This window comes from Haemaphysalis longicornis, unplaced genomic scaffold (genome assembly GCF_048455015.1).
Source record: "Haemaphysalis longicornis isolate Haplotype H1 unplaced genomic scaffold, Haemaphysalis longicornis Haplotype H1 scaffold_6, whole genome shotgun sequence".
Lineage (NCBI taxonomy): Eukaryota > Metazoa > Arthropoda > Arachnida > Ixodida > Ixodidae > Haemaphysalis > Haemaphysalis longicornis.
The window spans coordinates 187,335,984-187,353,517 of record NW_027526407.1 but is presented as its reverse complement, the minus strand read 5'-3'; the positions used below and the strand labels follow the sequence as shown (position 1 = coordinate 187,353,517).

General features: G+C 45.7%; 1 long non-coding RNA gene across 1 annotated transcript; it reads right to left on the bottom strand.

The window, feature by feature from the left end:
* Positions 1-562: 562 nt before the first annotated feature.
* Positions 563-15,826, bottom strand: LOC144142111 (uncharacterized). The gene is made up of 3 exons (XR_013316842.1): positions 15,732-15,826; positions 4,494-4,600; positions 563-853 (listed from the first exon to the last, which is right to left on the bottom strand). It is a non-coding gene; the product is annotated as an uncharacterized LOC144142111 (long non-coding RNA).
* Between the last annotated feature and the right edge of the window lie 1,708 nt (positions 15,827-17,534).

Below are 17,534 nucleotides of genomic sequence, written 5' to 3'. Positions count from 1 at the left end.
AGCGTGGCAAGGCGCGAAGCTACATGCAAAACGACGGGGGGCAGTGAGCGTCACTTCGCGCCCAATGCCACACTGCCTTTCTGCGGCTGAGTGCCCTCCCGGAACAGCCCAAAGCGACGGCCCCAACCCCAGAACCCATGCATTTGCATGGCGCTACCCCGTCGCTTCAAAGCGACGCCCATTTTTTAGAGAATTCGGCCCCTGGAAGACCCCCCGAGCTCCAGCGGTGGCTGTGGGAACCCCACCACCGCTCCCTTATTGTGCTTTCCTTGGAGAGACGGGTTCCCACCTCTGCTTGGAAATAGGTTATTTTATGCCAATGGGCATTCTATCGCAAAAATATTAGCAGCGCAACACGGAGAAAGAAACTCACAATACGAACGTTGGACATCAACTTCGTCCTATGGGCTACTCTGTTCGTCTGTGTGTTCTTTTCGCAGGTAATACGTACTCAAACCAACACTAACTCGGCAAATTTCAGCCTTATTTCTAAAGCTTAGCCAAAGGAAAAAAGAAGAGTGGGATAACAATCACCAGAGTTTTCTTACAGAATTAGGTCCTGCATCTCATCCAGAGCAGCCGCTGTTTTGGAGTGTCCGCAGAAAGGCAAACGGCGGACAAGTTTTCGCACTGTGTTGGGCCTCACATCAAATGATTCACCACTCCTTAAACTCATGGAAAGCTTCTTGTTGATATGGTGCAGTTGTCGTCTGAAGGCATCCATGTTGCGAAGCCGCCGCCGGAGCAAGAAGTCTGCGACGATATTCGTGATGCAAGCAATCATCAGATCCTGCAGGTGTTCTGGTTGTCCGCTTGTAGCTCCAATGCGGTCCGTGAATCGGCTGATTTCCACCTGATCGGAATAGAAACAATTGTAGGGGACTTCAGTTATAAAAGCTAAGCTTCTATTATAAAATATAAGCAATAATTTGTAAAATATATCCGTATACACTATACTATATGAATACTATATTATATAATTATTGTAAATGTTAGCTTCTTTACTAAAAGGTATTATATGCTTGTAATTGACTGAGTGAAAAACACCTTGTTTTAAGAGTCGTGTGTAGGGTAAAGGTAATTGATGTTTAAAATTGGCATAAATACTAGACATGCACTCTCTCAACTATTAAATAACTCTATCGTATTTTTGTTTCATGTATACGAAGAAAAATAAGAAAGAAGGTAAATATATCTGAATTCTATGCACTGCCCAGCTGGGAAGTTTTAAGAAGTTTTATATTTTCAGTAGTAATGTCAATGCTTGTACACAGGGGTTTATTTATCTTTGTTGTACGCGATGTTTTTTGATGCACAAAGTCACACTGCTGCTTTCGATCAGCAAATAGGTCATCTATACCTGACTCTCTCGTTCGGACCAGCACTTACCGGTTGAAACCTTTCTCGCAACAGAAAGAAAGTATCAAATGTTTTGCGACTATCTAGATATCCCCTTAACACTCAAATTTTAAAGCAGGTAACCCAGAAAATTAATTTCGGCTAACTTATCCGGTTTTAAGGGTTGTTCGTTGAGAAGAATATGTTCATGGGGTTGGATTTGTCATTGCGGCATAAAAAGAGGACAAACGCAATCAAACACCAGCACTGAGTATTGCCCAGTTAGAGTGAGAGTGAGACGAACACGCTAAACGTAAAACCTTGGCGGCTTGATGAACCTCAAATTTGCACGATGTCAAAAAACGGAAAACCAGAGTTGGCTGTTATTGTCCAAAAGCGACGGCAATCAGTGGTCAAGTAAGTATCTGGGGAACATTCGAACGGCTTCATATCTCCGGGAAAGTATTTATCGAACACGGCAGCGTTCTCGGAACTAAAAAGGTCTGGAACACACGGTTGAAGAGAGAATGCAGTGCTTCGTAAGTTGGCGTGCTGGCATTGACACAAGGATGTCGCCATTGTGATATTAGCTTCATTGAATAATTCATCTAGGTAACCGTCAAGTACCGGACCATCTTCGCTAACGTGAAACGTGGGGAGCGGCGAAGTATACAAAGATTGTATGTCTCTCTCTTGCCCACTTGCATGCCCTGTTATACGCGACATCCAAATTACGAAGACGGAGAAGATGTGAAATTCGAACCGGAGAACCACAAATTGTAAAATTAAAGCGAGTACGGAGCGAAAAGGAAGCAAGGAAGCCAGCGCGACCGAAAGACGAGTGTATCGGCGTGTTGTTTTAGTAACGTGTTTTTGCCCACGAAAATATAACGTTCTAGCGCAGAGCACTGAAAAACGAATTTCCTGGTGTGTTCTTTTAGTACGCGTTACGTACTAGCGCGAGGGATTGGAAAACGAGTGTGCCTTTGTTTTAGTACCGTCACCACACGCGAATACGACCACATACGACGACGACTGCCCGAGCCCCTAATGGGCGACGCCCATAAAAATGCGAACCTTCACATTTATTCAGCTTTCAGGTCTTTCTGTCAAGAAAGGGAACGTATAAACGTTAGAAGTCTGAATCTCTGAATTCTCTTCTGCATACAAGCTGGTTTGAACATTCTACCTTTTTTGCGCATAAAGCTGAGTCACAGCGGAACATAGGAGGCCATTGTTATGGGCGTATAGGCTTCCAGTATCACGAACTGCTTTTGACGCGCGTTTATCATCTGCAGCTAGTCATTATCATTAACCTGTTGTACCTTGTTGGTACGGAAAGGGTCTCTCTGCTTGAGCCCGCTTAATAAAAAAGTCATTGTCATATTGGAGCAGGTAGCATTGAGCGGCCGTGGCGGAGAAGGCGAAGGAAGGAGAGATAGGCGTGGGTGATTAGCGCTGTCCGCCTATTCTGGTTGACTTGATTTGATTTAACGCGCCGATGCAATACAGGCGATGAGGCGCGCCGTAGTGGAGGGCTCCGGATTAAATTTGACCACATGGGGTTATTTAACGTGCACCCAAATGTCGTACACAGGGCCGCTTTTGCTTTTCGCCTCCATCAGAAAAGCGGCCGCCGCGGCCGGGAATCAAGCCCACGTCCTCGTGCTCAGCAGCACAACACCTTAGCCACTGAGCCACCGCGGCGGCTTTCACCTACTCTAGAAGCACTCGGCAAGCAGCTGCCAGAGATGGTTGTCGACTTTCCATAGCTGCGAAAACAATGGGTGGCTTGTTCGAGTGGACGACCTAGCGTGAGTCTCGAGAAGGGGCTTTGCGGGGCGGGCGAGTTTGAACCCCTGTGAGTCCTAGGTCACGTGCAACCACGGAGGTCCGGGATGCGCACCACCAACCACTGCTGTTGCGCCCGCCATCGCGAGCCGGATCACCCTCGGTCTGAGGACGGAAGGAACCAGTGTCTTCGGCCACCAAAACGACTCCAGTGCCGACAGCCGACCGAAAAGTACCGCCCTTTCCCGTGCTAGAGCTAACCGTCATCGCGGAACTGTTCCTGCATACGTAACGGGCATTCTTTGACGACGTACGTGTGCAGAATAGCGTGCTCTATGTGTTGCGTGTTTCGCGGCATGAAGTGCTGTGTACCGTGAGCGTTCAGCGTGTCTTGCACAGAGTAAAATGCTTGTCGCTTTGGCTTTGTCATTGTAGACCTGTCTTCTCTGGCTAACATACAGGCAGCGGGGATTTTTATTTTACCTTGACAGCAATAACTCCGCAGGAATCAGGCGCATGTAGAGATCAGTGAGCGCGCAAAAATCGATGCTTATCAATGACACTACCTTCAGCTAAAACGAGTGCTTGAATTTGAACGTGCAGAAATAACCCTACGGAGCAAGTATAACTTCACTGCAAGAAGCGCGGTGATAGCCTTCATTGAAGAAATTTTCATCAGGATTTGTATACGAATAACGACGCCATTGCAGGTCCTTCGTCCAACTACTCGCAGTACTTCTTGTCGCACTCCTAGCCCCTATGCACGCAGGTGTACAGGTTTGGCGCTCTTCTCGACTGGGTGCCACACAGTGCTTTGTACCCAGCCTTACATTCTGCGATGCTCCCTGAAGCTGATATTACAGGCCAATCGCCCTCTATTGAATCGTTTTCAGTGTATGCACCATTCTTGGGTCTGTTGAAATTTCCAATTCTCGCAAACTCCATCACTCTATCTGGCCTAGAATTGTCTCCCACGCTTGCATCACGCCTCGCCTTCCTCCCATTTCGAATTAGAGACTGCATTTCTTGGCATAACCCTGTGTACATTCTCTGAAGTTTTCTTTTCGGTAGCGGTGTCATCTCAGCCCAAGAAGACAAGGAACATTGAAATGATACAATTATAAGTATGGACGATGAAGGGCCAACATACCTCCCAAATCACGAATGTTCTCGCAAGTGGACTTATTGGCAGTGGCTAGTTCATTCAGTGCTCTGGAGAGAATTCAAAGTTTATCGAACCAAATCGGTACAGATTTAAACCGTCGCATATACCATGGTATTGGATTTTTTCCCTTTGCATATGGGGAAGATGGTTTAAGGTTCTGTTTGTTGGTAATTCTGTGCCCGTTGATTCTTGCACTCACCGTCATGCGTTCTTCTCCAGACGCTGTGGCGAATCCAATGTTCTTAAGCGTGCTCATGCAAAATTTCTTGTTTTCAGCCCATGCCTCATCGTTGAGAGATACGAGTCCTAAAAGCACCAAATTGAGTTGAGTTATTTCCCCAGTCGGTTCAGACCCTTTTGCTATTACTGTCAAAAAACAAGCGCTTTTGCAGGCACACTGAGACAACAAAGAACAGAAATTTGTATAAAAAATGGCCGCGTATGTGCTTGCGTTGCAGACCATGACGTTAAAGGCGAAGTCAAACCTCTAGTGCCTGCCACGCAACACCTCCCTCTCCCATCTCAAGCTCTTCTCGCCTAGCCCTTCTTCCATTCAGCTACGATCTGCCCCTATCCTGCGCTCCCTTTACCACGCCCACTTAATCATCCCTTTCTCATCCTGCTCTCGTTTCCACGTCTCCGATTTGCCTCCGAATCACTACTCACTCCTCGCTCCCCTCCATGGCCAGTCGCCCTATTGTCGTCCCATCTTTCTCTCCCATCCCTCGGCTTCCCACCTTTGATTGATTGATTGTGGTGGTATACCCTCTGAAACTTGGTATTGACGTATCATCTTACCAAGTTAAAGACTAATATATGTATGTTTTGTATACTAGCGCTGCTCTGAGGGCAGGCGCAATTTATTTTCTTTTTATTGCAGGGGGTAGCTACCCTCCGCATTATGCCCATCTCTGGTTTTCGTGCACCAGCATTCTAATCTTATTTTACACACCTCGGCAACCTTGAATTTAGGTTCCTCTGTTCTACCCTGAAATCCTAGGGCTTCTGCAAGCCGGATATTTCCCTCTTGAAGATTTGGATGCATAAACTCACATTCTAAAACTATTTGCCGCATAGTTTTTGTTTCGTTTTCGCAGACCACGCATACCCCATCATTTTCTGTATTCATCCCCACAAAGCTCTTATTTCTGAACAACGGGCTCGACCCCCAAAAAGCGCAGTGCTGCCATTGAATTAATTGTTGAAAATTTCCTTTCTGATGTAGAATTTCTCTGCTCTGTACACCTCTAACGACGTTTTAGCATCCCTTTTTGCTCTCCATTTATTCGTTTCTATCTACCTTGCTTCTTTTTTTGTTACCTTGGCTCTCTTTGATTCTCCCCTGTTCTTGCCGTACTTCATCGTTAGCCTTCGAGTTTTCATTAACCACTGCTTGTCCACGCTTTTCATGCATAGGTGCCCAAAAACTTTAGCTGTGCACCTACGTTGATCCAGTGCTCTCAGCCTCCTTTCATAACATACTTTACTGTGAGCTTCTGAAACTTCAAACGACGCCCGGCCCATATCTCTTTGCACAGCTTCGTTAGTTGTTTTATCATGTGCTGCTAAGGCCAAACGGCCTACCGTTCTCTGGTTCACTTCAAGGCATGAAACAGGGTCTTATTTTAGGCAGAGTACTGCATTCGCAAATGTCAGGCTCGGAACCTTTACTCCTTTCCGGGAACCATTCCTCTCACTACTTCAAATTTGTCATACCCCCACTGAGCTCTATGCTTCGTTATAGCTGCATTGCGCTTTCCTTTATTATTAAGTTGCTCCTCGCGAGTTCTTAAGTAGTTGTCCGCTTCATTTACGCGAACCCCCAAATATTTGTATTTTTTGACTCTGGGTAATTCGCCATGCAGAATTCACACTGAGCCAGTGCTGGTGCAGTTGAAAAAAAATACACCCTCTTCTCGTAGGAGAACCCTGAGTAGTATGCGAAGCAGCCATGGGGTCGACTGAAGTTCCCATTAGTTTTCAGTTCGTCGTTTCCGTTGACGTTCAGCTTCGAATGCCTTCGTTGTATCAGTAGCTTCTTGACTTAGTTAGAATGCGTGAAGGTCATAAGGCGCGTTCGTAGCACATGCTCCCGTCTCGGTTTCTAGCGCAATGGGAATAGCGCCACGTACATCCCGTTGCGGCCAGAGAGTCGTGGGATTGAAACCGGGCACCACCTAACTATTTCTTTTTATAGTGGACTGCGCTGACGTCATCCCAAACGCTGACGGGGCTGAAGAGACGCGCATGTACAGTACATTGCGGACGGCGGGCAACGACAACGAGGGAGGGAGGGACACAGCCCCGAGCATGAGATGCTTCGCATCTAAAACACTGTTCCCAATTTTTCAAAGCTAAAACTTAATACCCGAGGTCTGTGGCTTCCTGGCCACTAATATTTATGAGCCGTGGCATATCGCTCTGATTATCAGGTATTAGAACAATGTCCATGTACTCTGCGTAAAAGATTCCCAGAATACTCTGGAAGAAAACTGGAAGAAAGTCAATGACTTTCTTCCAGTTTCTTTTTTAAGCCCACCATGTAATGCATAAACAGTATTGGGCTCAAAGGGCATCTCTGTTTCAGTCCTCGATGGCTGTTGACCCGCTGGGCGCATTTCTGCCCTTGCGATGTCAGGTGCACTCTATTGTCTTTATAGATTGCTATAAGAAACTATATAAGTCCTAATGTAAGCCCTTTAGTCTCAGCCAATCCACAGCAGTTCTCCGTTTAAGTTGTCATATGCACGTTTAATATCCAAGAACGTAATCCATAATGCTCTAGTCTGAGCTTTCGCAATTTCAATGTACTGTGTTTTCACGAATAAATTATCATCCGAGCATCTGTCTTGTTTAAATCTATTCGGCAGTTCCCCAAGTATTTCATTGTCTTCCATCCATGCTTGAATTTCAGATTATATCGCCTGCAATACGAACCTATACACCACTGACGTTACTGTGAGTGTTCTGTATAAATAAATACGGGCTTTGTTACCTCTGCCTTTATATAATAAATTTCTCCCACTCTTTAGCCAATCCTCCGGTATTTGTTTTGTATATATCACCTTACCAATTGCCCTCTTAAACGGTGCCTTACTTTTAAATCCAAGCAGGTTTATCAGCTGCATTGGTATTCCGTGTGGGCCCACAGCTGCTTGGGAGTAACCTTTTGTTCCGATTTTTTCCAATGAAGGTTGCTGACACTTATTTCTCTTTGCGCAGTCTTCTGTGGCGCTGATGTCATCCGAGCAGGCTTCCCTGTCTCTATTGCTCTAAACTTCTTACTAATCACTCGATGAATGTGCGCCAACGAGTGCAGTCATTCTAAATGTTTCTCATCTTCATCAATCAATAATTTTTGATGGATATCTTTCCTTAGGCTCAGTGATTTTACATAGTTCCAAAGGTTCTTGAATGCGCTTTTGTCCTGCCTTCGTATTTGGGCCACCCATAGTTCGCTGTTTTGTTTTCTCTTCGCTTGCACCTTTTTCTGCACTTCTAGTTTTTTCTCTCGGTAGCTATACTGTTTTCCCTTTACTACCTCAGGTTCCATACCAGTTTCTTTGCCTCTATATGCTCTCTCGACACCATTTTTCGCTCGTCAATAGCCTTTTTTATTTCCTTATTCCAGCAGCTTCTTTGCTTTCTCTTCCCTTTCCGCCGGTTTTGTTGCTCAGCTTCATCTATCTTCCGCTTTATTAACCAGATATTTACGTCATAATCCCAATTACTGTCTGGGAACGTAATGATTTTTAACTGTTGATCTTTACTGTTTAAATGATCATATGTAACTGTTTATTGTTCAAATTAGTTCCCCGGCTGTACCGATTTCTAGATTTGTGAGGGTTGTGCCTTCAAAGTGCAAGGTAAGCCGCTTGTGGTCGCTTCCTAAGCTGCCTTTTCCAGTTTCATTTATTCTCATTTCCCGCAACCGTTCGTACACTGTTTCAGAGACTTGACCGTAGTCAATGCTGGACTGTCTGTTACCGCTTTCGCCCGTTATTTGTCCGCCACACTTGTTTTCTTTGTTTACTACTACTAGCCGGTTTTCCTGATATGGGTTTATTAATACAGAACCATAATACAGAACCGAAATCTTCTCTGTGGGCATTCATATCTCCAACTAAACTTAATTCACCTGAATCTTTGAACTCGTTTATATCGCTTCTCAAACAGTTTACCATTTCCTCATTTTTCTCCCTAGCTCTACTTGCGGTGCACAGATACAAAACCCCTAACCAGGTGTTTTTACCCGCAATGGTGCCTTTAACCCAAAGGTGCTCTTTACAGCTTTCGTGCACTCTCTGCCAGTCGGCCCTTTATTTATTGATCATGCCAACGCCCCCTCCCCATCTCTTTATTCCTGTGGTCTTGTTTCATCCTTCCCAGGCATAACTGTCTATAACAGGTGGGGCTTCTTTGTCTCGGAGGCGTGTCTCGGCTAAGGCGCACACTTTCATTTCTTCCCGTTCAAGTTGGTTTTTGATTTCTGCCCACTGACCAGGTTTCCTTCGCTCTGCATATTTATGTAACTCATTAAATATTCATTGCATTTCTTTTTCTCGTTTAGCTTTTCACTTACGTGGTTTATTTCTGTGTTTTAGTAAATTGTTCCCTCTATTGTTTCCACTTGAATCGCCTTTGTCCGTATTCTCAGCTATGTCTATAGGTTCCCCGGTAAGCTTTTTCCCTGTCTGTCTCCCATCGTTGAGTGTGCCTAAGTCCCTCGCTTCCCATTTGTCGCGTAGGTCGCCTTCCTTAGCTTTGCGGAGTCTCCCCAGAAAGCTGCCGCCCTCCCACCTAAGGGCCACTCTTCCTTGTTTCCTAGCCTGAGGCTGATGCGAATCCTGCCCACTGAACAGGTTGCCTGTGTCTAATGCTGCCCACTACCCTGTTTACGTTTACCACTTCAATCCGAAGTTCCCTGCCACGCCCTTCGATCTCGCTGTTAGCAGCGACTACTGCGCGCAGCGAGCAGCGAGTACCTCTTTCTCCCAAAACTCTCACTCATAATTTCTCCCTCGCCCCATCTTCTCCACTACTTTAGATTAATCCTTTCTGCCACATTTCCAGCCTCTCATCTCCTTCCAGCTGAGGAGAAAAGAAAGAAAAAGGAGGATAAAAGGAGGGGTTCCCTCATATCGATGATGATGATGATGCCCTCAGTTTTTGGCATGTACCACAATGGGGGTTTGGCCAATGCTAACTTGGTTGTTGAAATACGTGAGGACCTCAAAATACTAATTTATTTGCGGAAAGGCAGATGCCGTAAACGGAAACTTCGTTATGAATAACACCCGAATTATCATTAATTTGCACCCTTTAGCAATTCAAACGACGTGTAACAGAACGAAAATGTTGAATGCAAATATCTATATGCTTCTTTGCATACTCCAAATTTGTTGTGCCATTAGCTAATATACGTGGAAATATTAAAGACAACCCCAAACACTCAATTGGGTCCTTCAAAAGAAGTTGTCTATGTGCCGAGAAACGGCGAGAGGCGAGAAAAAAATGTTCGATGTTTGAGGGACCTGGCACCGCACACGTAGTTCTGTAGGTGAAAGCCCTGATCTGAACAGATAGAAATTTAGCCTTGGAATCCTGCAGCGCAGCTCGGTGAAGGTAACTTCGCATTGCGAGAACCACAAAAAGGAACATTCCACCCGAATTGTAAATTTTGATACTCTTCAAATGATAGGAGTGAATCTGAACGAGTAGCGCCTAAAGGCCAATATCGTCTTAATCTTGGAGAAGCAAAAAGAGCCAGATTAGGTATTCTGAATTGAACGAGAGCTGTGACCGCGAGATTAGCTATATGGTCTGCTAGCTCGTTGCCCCTGATGTCCGTATGGCCAGGAACCCAAGACAAACGTACCTCCTTGACGTACCTTGGAACAGAAAACAATAATGTGCGGTACAATGGAGAGTCGGAAGAGGTAGGTAATGCCGATATAACTGACATCTAATCGGGTAATATTACGATTTATGGTACATCCTGCGGTACTTTCCACAAAGTGAGAGCTATTGCTAAAAGTTCTGCCATAAAAATGAGTGTGTAGTCCGGGATTTGTAGCAAATCACTTCAATCTAGAGATTGTGAAAAGATGCCAATTCCAGCTTTTCCGCTATGTTAGATGCATCAGTATAAATAACAGAAGAAGCAGGATACTTGGATAAATATTCATTTAAAATATCGGTTAATAGAGAGCGTGGGAGAAGTTTTGCAGCCGAGGGGAAGGGGTTTTTAAAGAAGAACTCACTTTCTCGCTCAGTAGTGGATACCGGAATAACATCATATAGCTTAACAGAAGTGCAATCCTGGCACGTTTGCACGAATAGCACTTCCGGGGAAATAAGTTTAGGCCACAGGGATGTGAAAAATAAACTCGTATCCCAAATAAACACTGGCGTGGCAGCTACAGAGGGGGCTCCGTACATGGGGAGGTAAGTTTGAACCGTCAGCAAGAAAAATCGGACCCTGAGTTCAGAAACGCGTGCCTCTAAGCACAAAACCCGGCTCGAGACGAACCGGGGGAGGCCAAGGCGAAATCGAAGAATGCTCCTCTCCAAAAGGTATAACGTTCGCAGTTTGTAGATAGGGCAATTGCAAAACAAGACGCAGCCAAACTCCATGACTGGCCGGACGTAGGATCGGTACAACAGCACAAGTGTGTCGTGGAGCATTCCTGTTGGTTTCCCACATAGCCTTTGCATGCGACCAAAAGCTCTCTCCGCTTTCGTGACTGATGCGTTAATATGTGTATGGCAATCAAGAGCAGAAGTGTGTGTAATACCAAGATACTTCATCGAATCCACCTGCGGAATTACTTGATTTTTGTAAGCGAGAGAAATTGAAACTAGTTCTGCAACCAGGAAGACAAATAGAGCACTGTTCGACAGATTTAACCTTAAATGAATGCTCTCAAGCCTTGTCTCCAACAGAAATAAATAGGCCTTAAAACGTTCATATAGCAAATGAATGTCGACTGCGGCCGCAAAGAACACTATATCATCCGCATAAACGCATGTTGTTACATCTTGGAGAAGACAAATGTCACTTATAAGGATGTTGAAAAGTCAAGGCGATAAAACCGATCTTTCAGGCACGTCTGTGTCTAGAGTGCCGTCCGACGGTTTTATAAGTACTCCGCTATATCGACGTCCACCGGCATTTTATGACAAAATTGCCGCGTTTGGCAGTACATCGCTCTAGTTAACATAAAGCTAGGCAACCTAACCTAAACAAAATATAAGCTAACCGACGCACACAAAGAAATCATTTAAAACACCAAAAGTAACCTAAGGCACAAAAATTACACTTAAAATAAATAATGAAAAAAAAAGACAACCGAGGCAAGAGCCGGTGTCGAACCTCCGACTCGGGGATCAATAAGCTAAGACGAATCCCCTACGCTACAACGACTTTTTTTTTTTTTACAGACTCTTTGGGCTCTGCTAGCCTAGTGTTAAATATTCGAATGTCGTCGGACGGCACTCTAGCCATACCTGCAACGAACAGCTAGAGGGCGGTCGGACGGCACTCTAGACAGTGCGTTCAGGCACACCTCTAGTTTGTGGAAAGCCTCCTAAAAATAGCCTTCCGTTCGTACAAAAGAATTCCCGATCGGCCGAAAATTCCCTAATCCAAGCAAACAGGTATGGAGGCAGGTTTCTGCAGGCTAGTTTGTTGAGTAAGATACTATGCTCGACACTGTCTGAAGCTTTAGCTGCATCTATGGTCACTAATGCCGACACCATTTTTCTTTTTTGTGCTAAGCGGATCCTCGCCTCTATCTCCACATGAACATTCCAAATAGAACATCCCCGCCTAGAGCCAATCTGTGCAAGACTAAGAACTTGCCTGTCCTGCATGACCGAAGCCATTCGTTTAAATACTATTCGCTCTATTAATTGTATCATGTCAGAGGTGAGAGCAATGGGCCTTAAGTTGTCTAAATCGAAACCCTGACCTGGCTTTTTTGGAGCAAAATTATCTTGGACACTTTGCATTTGAGTGGAGTCCAACAAAACTTGAGGGATGAAATTATGATATTATATTCAATAGAACCAGTTCGAATTCCTCAGTCGAAAACTTAACAGCACCAACAGTCACGCCGTCAAGCCCCGGCGCCGCAGATTGTGTGATGAACAAGGCCTCCGTCAGATCAAAAGATGAGACTGGCATAAAATCATCCGTTTCTGTAGGATTCCTCAGATGGTAGTTACTACAACGAGAAAAAAAACCGAACAGCAAGTCCACTAGCAGATCGCTCAAGAATGCGTGCCTCTTCAGCAGAAGTCAAGACCTCTGATGATTGTAACTGCTTGAGAGAAACCACCCTATTGCTCGCCATGAACCTATAAGCGCTGCGTTATTTTTAGAATTCTAAAGAAAGCCATTGAGTTTTATTATGTGATCCATTTTAGCTTTAGCTACTATACGTTTGAACGCTGCTGCCTTGTACTTATAGCTTATCCAAGTTACCGGACAGTGATTGTGCAGGAGAGACCTCAGAGCTGCTTTTCTACAGTCATTATCTCGGCTACAATCAGTGTTCCACCATTTGTCTGCGCGGAACTGTGACTGTGAACTCAGCGCTTTTTGCTGCTGCTCGCGAAGCCTCCATCGTTCGCTAAGCATCTAAAATGGAATCAGTGGTCTGCATTGATGCAAAGCAATCCCGCAATGCCCCCTGATAAAGTTGAGCATAAAAAACTGTTTTGCTTTCTGACCTCAATTCTAATTAGGGGGATAGCGACTGTAAACTCAATAGGAAAATGATCACTGCTGAACCGCAGATTAATGTACCCCAGGACGTGACTTGTACATTGCCTGAGGAGAAGGTCAGGTCCAAGGCGGATCGAGATCCCGCACGCAAAAATGCCATTGCCCGGGAAATATGACAGCAAAGACCATGCTCCCCCAGCTAGTGCCAGAGCTCTAAACCATGAGAATCTGTTCTGAAGCCCCAAGAAACGTGGTGAGCATTGAAGTCACCGGGAACAATAACTCTCGATTTACTCGCTGTAAAATTGTCCAGTTTAACTACTCTACGGAAGGCTACCGGAAAATACACATTGCCGAGGGAGATCAGAGGACTCCCAGGGAGAACCAAGTCTACCGCGGGAACTTCGCCACTGGGTGACATCAGTCTCAACGAGGTAAATGCTCTATGATAAGGTTTTGAAGAAACTAAGGTTAGTAATCCACCCCTCTACTAACATAAAGACCCAATAATTTCCCAAAGAAAAACATTTGTGCGTAGTAAGCCATGATTCTTGAAGGATGACAACATCGGGATTGTAATTTGCAACGAGACACTTTAAGAAGAATAATGGAAAATGATTAATGGACAAAACTAACAAAAGAAGAAATAATGAAGCGGCGTGTCACTGAACATACTTCAGAGGTGCTATACTGGCTCGTGTACTGTGGATGCAACAATGGCCCCCAGCATATGAGTGACATTAGTTGCAGTCGTTGGGGACGGCTTTTTGCTTGCTGGTTGCGGCTTTCTGCTTGCTGGTTGCTTGCGCACAGCCTTAGCTTCATCTAGAGGGGAGATACGCCTCTTCTGTTTTGTGGAGAGAAATGTAGTTGCAGAAGCGTCATTCACTTCTATGACGGAGGAACCGTGGATGTCGACAGACGGGGCAGCTTTTGCAACCTTGTCATTACTAACAACCTGAACTCCCTTCAGAGCGACCGACTCGTCGCTATCCCAGTCTGAATCTGATACCGCTGTATTCCTTGAGGAGCAACCTGCAATGGCCTGGGCATCATGTGTTTCAGACTGAGTTACAAGCTGAGGTTCAGAGGTAGAACATTGGGCCTGGTGGTCAATAGGAACAACCGGAAGTGAGGATCCTAACTTTGTCGCCAAAAGGCTTGTGATATGAGTCAGCGTGAGAAGAGACTTGATAAGCAGAGCGACCACTTGCTGCATTACCTGCGTGACGAACGTTTCAATTACTGGAGTTAGAGTAGCTGGCAACGCGGCGGCAGCAGCGGCACTGGTTTTGTGAACTGCGGCGCATAACCCTGGATACGACTTTTCAACAGACCCGACGCCTCAAACCTATAGAGCAGCGGTTTTTTCCCGTTATCTCTAATAAGGCACATTCATGAGACGTGGCCGTTCAGTTCGAATACGTTGCTTCGTGGGATCCCTTACAGGGACCGCTGAATTCGATGTCTGATCGGCAGGTTTGGGCATCATGACTGTCTGCACACTTTTTGCACCTGAAACTTGACTTACATCTTCGAAATGTGTGGTCAAATCTCCAACTCTTCCAGAACAGCAGTGGCCTAGGCTCCAAAGGGTCTACCCTATGCACCAGCGGCCATGCCATCCCCTCAGAGGACATTTTAGTCCTGCAAAAGTCATGATAATGAACGCGGTAGGCATCCGCTTTCCATTATTCACTATGCTACAGCGGTAGACTGTCGTCATACCAACCAATTTGAACTCCTCTAGTACTTCTTCAGGGGACTGTGGGATCAACGACCCGAACAATTCCCTTCACAAGCGAGGTGCGGCGGAATTAAGGCGTTCACGGGAACCGAGGCAAACGATGTGCACCGCAGCAGGTCCGCTACACAATAGTGGTCTTTGGATCGGCACAACAGGCCTGCCCTGCAATATAGCCTTACTTCTGAGATGGCCATGTAATCGTGGCTCACTAGTTTCAGCTGCTCTTGAAGGAGCTTGGAATTTTTCCTAATTTTTGTCGCCTCCTTCTATTTTCTCTTCCTCTCCTCCTTCCTACCTACTTCCCCTCCCATCTTATTTGTTACTTCGTTGTACCCCCTCGCAACTTTCGTCTTCGCTGATGCGCTCGCCCTTCAATTGCCGTGATCAAAGCCTATATTCTTTTCCACTCCACTCTATCCACATCATTTTTCAAATACGAATATACGAAACGCAGATCTTAATGACCAGTAGCGCATCTTGAGGGAATGTGCGTTCAAGTATAGCCAGTGTATTATTGCCGCCATCGAGCACATTGCAATATAACCTGTCGAAATTTTTACTAGGTCAGTAAAATTTAGCAATAACATTGATGCTAAAAACGTCAGCTTGGCTTGTAAGAATCTGACGCGGTGATAGTCACGGTGAAGGTATTAAACTTACACGTGGGTAATTTACGGAATGTTACTCTTCTAGAAGGATACAGCGAAAATCAGATTCTTCAGTAGAAGCTACTTCAATCTGTAAATGTTTGTGCCTCTAAGCGTGAACGTATCGGTTCCAGCTATGATGACGTTTATTTAGCTTTTTCCCCAATTGTATGCATGGACGAGGGCAAATATGGCGTTAATTTCAGTGATAGCACCAAATTTTTCCAAAGATTTGAGTGAACTTTACCGCTTTTGTGGCAGAGTGTACTTATGTTGTTTATACTTTGGAGAGATTCAAAGTTGCTCACTTACCCGGGTAGTTTTCAAAGTCCAGAACATACCACGCAGACCGATTCAGTAACTCGTCTTTTAGAAAAAAAGATTTTATAGTTTCGATGTTGTTCAGTACCACCACATACTTGAAGTTCAGCCTAAGTCTGAAAAGGGGTTCAGGTGATGCGGATAGCAACAATCAGGAAGACTATATTAACTTTCCAAGAACCACCAAGCGGGTAAGGACTAGTGCGCTGCTGCTATTAGTCTGCAGTGTTTGTCTGGTACACATTTTATACTCTTCCAAAAACGGCACCAAAGCTGAATCACCATTTCTATACACTGCCAAAATGTTGCAACGCCTTCGAATGAAGGCAGTACCATTAGGACGGGCAGCATTCCAGGTAGCGAGACTGCCAACACTGACGAAGCACTAAAATGATAAGTGTCTGATTCCGGATTTTAAAGGGGCCCTAAATATGTGGCGATGTCAAGTGCGCTATCGCTGATAAGCGCCCTCTTGTTTTCTTGTTTACATGTCAAGTCTTGCCATCCCTCAACGGAGCTTTTGCGTAGCTTTTTTGCTTCTGACGTCGGCCCTTCGCCGAAGCAGACAATGAAGGCTACGGCACCGCTATTGGCGGGTTCCATCAAATGCGGCAACCTAGTTATTGTTTCCGGCTCTGGGGGAAGCCGCAGGGGTTTCGGCGGCTTCGGAGGCGTCTACGAGAGCTATACGCCGGCACGGCGTATGTTTGTAGGGACGAATGCCGACCGTCGCCATCCGTCACACAAGCTTCGCTCAGTTTGCCGATATAGCGCGCCGTTTACAAGATAGGGTTGCAGCGGTAGTGCAGAGGTAGAGCATCCGCCTCGCGTGCAGAAGGACCGGGGTTCGCATCCCGGTTCCTAACAATTCCCACCGGATTTAAAAAGAAAAATCTGCGTGTTGATGGAATTGCAGAATGGGGCTTGATGTGCGGCCTCCCGGCGACCATTGCCGGTAACGCACTCCCTCACGTGAGCAGGATTGGCCACCCTGGTGTATTAACGGCCACAACCTCCGATGAATACGCCAATCAACCCACGGCCCTGAGTCTCGAGTGGCAGCGAAGCAATTGACCACGGCGGCGGTCCGACCAGTGACGCAGCAGAGGGTGCTAAGAATCCCTAGAGCCGGACAGGCTTCCATTGCAATCTGAACCTGGCAACGTTTAACACGAGAACGTTACCCAGCGAAGCGAGTGTAGAGGTGTTGTTCAAGAAATTAGAGGGCCTTAAATGGGATGTCATAGGGCTCAGTGAATTTAGGAGGACAGGTGAAGCCTTTACGATGCTGAGAAATGGGCGCGGGCTGTGTTACCGTGGCCTAGTTGAGAGAAGAGAAGTGGGAGTGGTATCTCTAGTCCATTAAAGCATAGCTGGCAACATAGACGAGTACTATAGGATTAACGAAAGGGTAGCCGGTCTTGTAATTAGACTAATAAGAGGTACATCTCTAGGTGGTACAGGGCTACGCGCCTACATCTAGCTACGACGACCAGCTGTTTAACGCTTCTATGAAGATGTGGAATCGGCATTGGCTAAAGTAAGAAACAGTATGCCGTAGTTATGAGAGACTTGAATGCTAAAGTAGGCAAGAACCAGGAGAAAAACCAGGCAGTTGGGAGCTATGTTCTGGGCTGTAGAAATGACTGGGGGGACCTACTAGTCGAGTTAGCAGAACAGAATAATCTTGGCATCATGAATACCTTCTTTTATAAACGGGAGAGCCGGAAGTGGAGGTGGAGGAGTCCGAATGGAGAGCATGGAAATGAAATACACTTCATATTATGCGATAAC